General features: G+C 38.0%; 1 long non-coding RNA gene across 1 annotated transcript; it reads right to left on the bottom strand.

Moving 5' to 3' along the window:
* Positions 1-2,538: 2,538 nt before the first annotated feature.
* LOC124166078 lies at positions 2,539-5,262 on the bottom strand. The gene is made up of 2 exons (XR_006866394.1): positions 5,229-5,262; positions 2,539-2,702 (listed from the first exon to the last, which is right to left on the bottom strand). It is a non-coding gene; the product is annotated as an uncharacterized LOC124166078 (long non-coding RNA).
* Between the last annotated feature and the right edge of the window lie 802 nt (positions 5,263-6,064).

The raw sequence follows: 6,064 nt of genomic DNA, 5'->3' as shown, positions 1-6,064 counted from the left end.
AAATAAGCCTCTCATTCTTCATACTAGATAGTTGAGCAAAATATAACGCAAGCACCATGAATAAAAGAGTTGAATAGCATAAAATGTATTTTTTTACTAAAAATTAATGGAAGAATTTTAAAATATACAGCAAAAAATTTTGAAGTCGTTAACATCGAGTGACATAAGGAAAAATGAAAGATTGACAAAAAATTAGCGTTTTACATCGAAATTATATGAAAACAGACCCAATAAAGACGTTTGTAGCGAAGGACACACGCCAAAATAGACACCCCCGGCTACCGGCTAGCGTGCCCATATGGGATCACCCAAAATAAATTCAAATTCCTTGTCTCATACGAAAGATATCACAATGCTGGCAAAAGAAACCGAAGTTGACAACTTTCATTATAAGGATTAAATTAAATACTTAGCCAATAATCAAAAATAAAAAGGAAAAAAAATCGCATTTACTGAAGACACATGGAAGACAAACGGAGGAATTCGGATTCAAGAATACCGTAGTCAGCATAAAACGAAGGGTATTAATTGAAAATCATATTTTATCACACAATTGTTTTTTTTTCTCGCAGTGAAACGGTTTTCCATCCAATTCATATGTGTAGCCAAAGTAGTAGTTTTTATAGCCAAAAATGGTCTTTTCTTATCCGAAAAAAATATTTAGTGGTAAAATGTAGTGAAAATGACTCCAAAAATAGTTTCTCAGAAAGAACCTTCTTATAAATGACCCTAGCAAACATATACTAAAAATTTCTTTGGTTTATGGCGTGCCTATAGAGCTGTGCCTTATGATGAGTAAGTTATTTTGTCACTCAGGACTTGTCGCTTTCTATAAGACATAAGTGATATGTACCTCAGCATTGAAGTACTGGATTATAGATTTTCCTTGTGACACCATTTAGGTAATTCTTTTATCATTGGTATACCTCATAATGCCTAATACCATTGGGATTCAAAATTGGTGCCATTAAAAACGAAGTTATGAAAAATATCCCATATCCTTTGTGGCACTCTTGTGCGGTTACTGTTGATTATTTAGGGAGCAGTCTCTTACCTTGCTCAATGTAAGTTTGTTTCTGTTATCAAATTTAATTGACGAAATTTTGGCCCTTTCGACTCCTTATTTGTTCCGGCGACTGGCCTCAACGTAGGTTACTCCATATAGCCACTGGATATGCTATTTAACTAATTCTTATTCAAATCTTGGTCTCTTATTTTCTCACATAAATTCCTTGACTGTTGATCATGTTTAAATGAGGAATTATTGGTTTTAAATCCACTGGTTTGACTCCATGCTAATAAATATTTGAATGAAACAGAGCTTATGTGTAATGTTAAGCAATTTCTAAAATATTTTTAGTTACGGTGATGATTTTTCATTTAAAACTATTTTAATAAGACCCGTCTTTCAAATTGTTAAGTGGTCGGGCTGTATATTGTACAAAACTAACGTTTTATGAATGAAGTTGCCATTTGGAAGTATTTTTCATATTTTCAAGGATCTTACATCGAAACGTATGGTTGCCAATTTTATAATAATTAAAATTTACTTCCAATGGGTTTATCAAAGGGTCACCTGGAGTTTTTCCCCGTGCACCACCAATGACTGATGAATTTTTTGAGGAGATATTAACCAAGGTTGTGACGACTGTAAATTGTGGAATTTTCTTATGTTCTTTGCCAATTGATGTGTATTTTGAGGCATCTTGTCGAAATATGTAATATGTAACGCTATCACGAAAGAAAAACTTATATATATAGTCTGAGGTTTCAGGCGAGATGGAGTGGAAACGTGACATAATGAAAATGAAAAAGCAGGAGCAATTTCCACAATTTTACATTTATTCATACGTAACAATAAATGTAAAATTGTGGAAATTGCTCCTGCATTTTCAGTTTCAAAAAATTATATGTTTTACACTAATTTTTTCAGCCCAATATATGTCAATAAAAAGTCGTGCTTAATATTTGCATGTGTTTTGTTGAAAATTATGTAAAAGGAATTGAATTAGTGCTGGGGAAAAAACTTGTTTTTCCAATTCATTTGTGTTACTGATTGTGAAATCATTTATGAAAAAATAATTACCGCTTTCATCATAGAATGTTGTTTCCATCAATACTAGGATGATTATAATTTAATAATATAATAATAATTAATAATAATAATATTAATAATTTTGCAATTTGTTCTGTCATTGCAGCCAATGCCTCGGGAAAAAGCTGTTCTTGGAATGAACATCTCATTTGGCGGGTCACCAGCCGGGGACAATCTCACTATCACTTCATATCTGTCAACGAGGGAAGTGATGAGAATCCTTTGAAGAATACATCCAAGTGAATAAGTTCAGGTGTATTAAGTGGCATTCATAGCCATCCAATTCATCCACACTGAATTCCTCTACAGTTTCCAAAGGGAGAATACAGTCTTCCAACGTGTGACCACGCTTTTCGGGGCTATCATTGTAAGGCTTTCCTGAAATTTGGAATTTCTGGGTTTAACGAACGGGTAGGAGTTGAAAAGGGCACTATATATGATGACCCTCTCTTAACCCCTCATCAATTCATGTGTGTAGTTCATCAGAGTGTGTGACAAGTGTTTTTATCGTGTGTTCCGCAACCTGTGCCGTGGGTTCTTGCGTCAAGATGGTTGACTACATCGCACTGGGATGCAGCCTCGTGGCGTTCGCGCTGTACAACAACACCTTGGATTAGGGTGTCCCAAAAAAACCGAAAGTTTGAAAGTTGAGGGGGCATTTCCATTTTCCTATGCGAATGCATGAAAAAACATCCCATAAAATTTTTCAGCTCAATCGGACAATATTTGACCCTGCCGAAACGCATTCAAAGTTTGAATTTTTGAGTTTTCCAGATTTCATGCAATGTTGCCTACCCTGCAGGAGGCTCGAGTGTTAAAAAACAACCAATTTTAAGTTCAAACCATCTCCTCTAGCTCTATAGGCGTTGACAGCAACACTTGAGTCAAAATGAGCTTCATAGCCACAACTCGGTGTGTTTACAAGTCCCGCTCGCCGTTGCGGCCGCCAGGCGCCAGCCGAGTGCACATTGCCCCGCCGCGCCGTGTCGTGTTGAGATTCGAGTTATGCGCTTTTGCAACATCGCTTTGTTTATGTTAAAAGTATCCCGGCTTAGTCTATCAGTCACTCGTGGAGTTTAGTGTTGTGCACTAACTGAGAACGTGAGGTATTGTCGTGTATTTCGAGGTCGAGGCTGTTTCGGCGGTGGCCAGAATGAGCGTGAAATCGAAGAGTATGCCGGTTATGCGTAGTGCGACAAGTGCGTGGTTGGTGGGTAATGAGTCCAAACATTTGCCCGGCAATGGTAAACTCCCTACGCTGCGTGAAGTTCTCAAAGTTTTCTTTTACAACCTACACTGTTCTCCAGGATCGATGTCAGCGGCAGATGCAGCAAGGATTGCAATCAAAGAGTTACTTGCTGTGTGGGGAAAGTCTAATATTCCTACGCAGGAGGTTCGAGCAGCCATTAAGAAGCTCCTGACAGCTTACGAGAACTACCGTGCCCTTGGGAAAGACATAAATAAAACTAGTGAGAAGTCAGTGTCCGCAAGAGAGGAATTCAGCAAAGTGCTCGACCGTCTGTTTGACATCGGCTGCAAAGACGCCCTTTCAAACATTACTGCGGAGGAGGACAAGTTGTTTTACATATCTATGAAAACTGATTGAAAAGGATAAATGGCGGGTATTGATTTAAAGTGGTGTAAGTGTTTAGAAAACCGTAAGAGACGTCAAGAAGAGGATTTTAAAGGAAAAAACGGCATGAGAAAGAAAAGGAAATATTGGATGAGAAAGTGGACCTCGTTCGACAGATGTCTGCGGAGAGTACGACGAGCTCGTCGGATTCGGAAGTCCTCAAGTTCCTTTAGCAGTGCACTGGGATTGGAAATTACTTCCAAGCAATGAAGACGACAAGAGGCTGTTTGAAGGATATTTCAAATGTAGATGACATTATCAAATTTTGTATTCTTCAGCTGCAGGATCGTAAATGGTAAATATCAGGATGTTCAGGGTGATTTAAAGTCCATCCTCAGGATTAGTATTTAAAATTATGCCCCATATTATTTTAGAACTACCATCCTCGAGACGACTACAAAGAACTTTTGGAGTTGTGTACAGTGTGGTTGGGTGGCGTGGTTCCCAAGAAAGAGAAGTATGTGGTTCGCCCCCCAGGCCCAACTGACAAATCACGGTGGATGAATAAGGAGCTCTACGCTTTTAAAACGTGGGTTTTTGGCAAGCAATTGCGTTTGTCGACACATGACAGTGACAATTTATTCAAATTGTGTTGCTTCATTGCAATTGTATATATGAAACATTGGTACACCAGTCCCTTGGCAGTGAGCGCTCCGAGAATGGATCTTGAGCTACTTAAAGTCCTTGCTCGGAAGAAAGACCCTCACTACGCAGCAGCTTTGGCCAAGTTTTGTAACCATCTATGGTTAAAACTTTCGAAAACTTGAATTGTATGGCCCTCTTCGATGAAATGGTTTCTGACGACGAGAAAAGAGACATTGCGGAAGCAATCAGAGACAATGAGGGGTCTGATGATGACGAACCTCGGGCTACTCTTCCGCCTAATCGACCTATTAGTGAGCTGACTCTCGCTGACTTCGCTTCGAAAAATTCTGTGAAGTTTTTCAAAATTATTGGTATTTCGCCGGCATTTTTGCTGCGAGATCCGTGCACATGGAAAAGTGACGTAGACTATCAGAAGGGTCTATCTATAGTGCAACACCATAAGGTTGTTAATGATACTGCAAAGAGAGGAGTTCAATCAATAAAATATTTTCTAGTCAAGAAAAAATTGACAAATGATGAGGCTCAGAGGCAACATCTGTTACAAGTTGTTAAGCGGCATAGGAAAATGCATGAAAAAAGTGGCAAAAAACTCTAGTTTTTCATATTGCTTGTTGTTCACAGTGCATTTGTATCCGCATTATGACAGTATAATAATAAGAGAGCATTTTCTTACAGAGGTTTCTAATTTTAAATCCCCCAAGACCCTTAGAGCTAGGCAACATTGCATGAAATCTGGAAAACTCAAAAATTCAAACTTTGAATGCGTTTCGGCAGGGTCAAATATTGTCCGATTGAGCTGAAAATTTCTATGGGATGTTTTTTCATGCATTCGCATAGGAAAATGGAAATGCCCCCTCAACTTTCAAACTTTCGGTTTTTTTGGGACACCCTAACCTTGGATGCTGGATTCGTATATGATGACAGGTAGGTGAATATTTGCATGTAGATTTCTATTGCCTATTTTAGACGAATTAACTAACACGTGCCTCTGAAAATAATTGACTGAATGAGGAAAATTTGAATAAATTTCGAATGACTAATAAACTTCCATAGAATGACCTTCTGTTTTCGAGATAAGAGAACTTCGTACTTACTTTTAACTTGTATATAACTCTGGATAAAAGCATAACCGAGTTAACTCAGCTAACGTCGTATTTCATAATGCAAATGGATTTTTCAACGCTATGTGTGTTATAATTTTTATGCCACAAGTTCCACTATTCTAGATGAGTTAACGATTGATCGATCAATTAGATTGTTCAACTCTATTTTTTCCTTACGCTTCATAGAAAAGTGGATCGCTATTGCTATAGTGGAAGTAAGGACCCGAACATAGTTCCTGTGAATTAGAGTAGGTACTCTCATTATGACTGCTTGTTTTTTACTCTTCGTTGGCTTGGCTTTTGTGCAGAATGTTGTGCGCGCCTCTGACGGTATTCATTAGGAAATACATCGAGTCAGAATATTCCTTCGTGATTCCGTCTTATTTCACTGGACCGGTCAGTTGCATCGCCCGTCAAAATCAACTTTAGCTTTGTATGCGTTTGGGTGATCGAATTCATAATGAAATACTAGAATTCAATTCATAATATCGCTATAATTCTAATTTTGCGCATTATTTAGCAAGTACATGGCTCAAAAACATCAAGTAGTTGGAGGCCTCAATTGTTATCCAACAGATCATATTGCACTTGTTTTTATAGGAAAACCTGAGTTAAAACGAATTTTCG

Source organism: Ischnura elegans, chromosome 9 (genome assembly GCF_921293095.1).
Source record: "Ischnura elegans chromosome 9, ioIscEleg1.1, whole genome shotgun sequence".
Classification (NCBI taxonomy): domain Eukaryota; kingdom Metazoa; phylum Arthropoda; class Insecta; order Odonata; family Coenagrionidae; genus Ischnura; species Ischnura elegans.
This window is presented reverse-complemented; position numbering and strand designations above follow the sequence as displayed.